Genomic DNA, 1,012 nt, shown 5'->3' on the forward strand with positions numbered 1-1,012 from the left:
CACGGCCAAAGGAGGTAATGCACGAAGAGATGGGCCAGGGTGGTCCTGCTAGCTGAAAAGACCGAGAGGAATCTCCAGCAGGAGCTGCTGCGTTTACACAAGGCCTGTTTGACACAGGGCTTTGGCCTTTTTTGCCTCTCTGGCACCTTATTTCACCAATTCCACCAAGCCTCTGCCTTATTCCACCCATGCTTTGTCCCTGTTTTCACCACACCGCGTCTCGGCCTCCCTGCTTGCCCCCCGACCTCCAGAAACAGAGCAGCACCCAGGTCAGCTGCTCCACGCCTTGTCCTTCCTCTGCGGGGTCCTGCCTGTGTCCCCCCCTTTCCCTCACCGTGCTGACCTGCCCTTCGGCCCGGCGCAACCCCGCCTCGAGCTGCAGAAAGCACGTGCAGAGCCGTACGCCGGCAGGAAGGAGAGAGCGCGCCGCTGCTACCAACGAATAGTTAATAAAGAGTTAATCCAAGTTAAATGCAAGTCGCAGCCCCTGGTCCTGGGAGCTCCCCGCGGTCATTTCTTCACGGGTGTGCGCTCTGGGATATTTAACTAACTCACCAACACAATGTTATGTTTTTGATGTTGCCCTTCCCGAGCTGTTTCGACAGTCAAAATTCCCGGCACGTGCATCCCGCGCTCGCTGGGAAGGGGCAGAAGCGATGCAGAGCTCCCCGGCCCAAGGCGACCTGCCGCAAATCCCGCAGCAGCACTGGGGTAAGGAGGGATGGGGCGGCCCTGGGCACAGCTCCCCGCTTTCCGCTCCCGCCGGGGGAGCGCAGAGGAGGAGCAGCGCTGCCAACACGCCTTCCCCAGGCTGAAACGAAACACCTCGGAGAGCCAAAAACCACAGAGAGGCCCCATTTCCCTGCTGAAACCCAGCTCGGACCAGGAAGAGCCCTGCGGCCGGGCAGATCCAGGCTCAGAGCCTCCCCCGCTGCTGCCGGGGATGGCTGTCCACCTCCTCCCGGTCCTCTGTCCCAGCCCTGGCAGCGGGGGGGTCTGCTACAGACACCCC

Source organism: Eurypyga helias, unplaced genomic scaffold, assembly GCF_000690775.1.
Source record: "Eurypyga helias isolate BGI_N326 unplaced genomic scaffold, ASM69077v1 scaffold20771, whole genome shotgun sequence".
NCBI lineage: Eukaryota > Metazoa > Chordata > Aves > Eurypygiformes > Eurypygidae > Eurypyga > Eurypyga helias.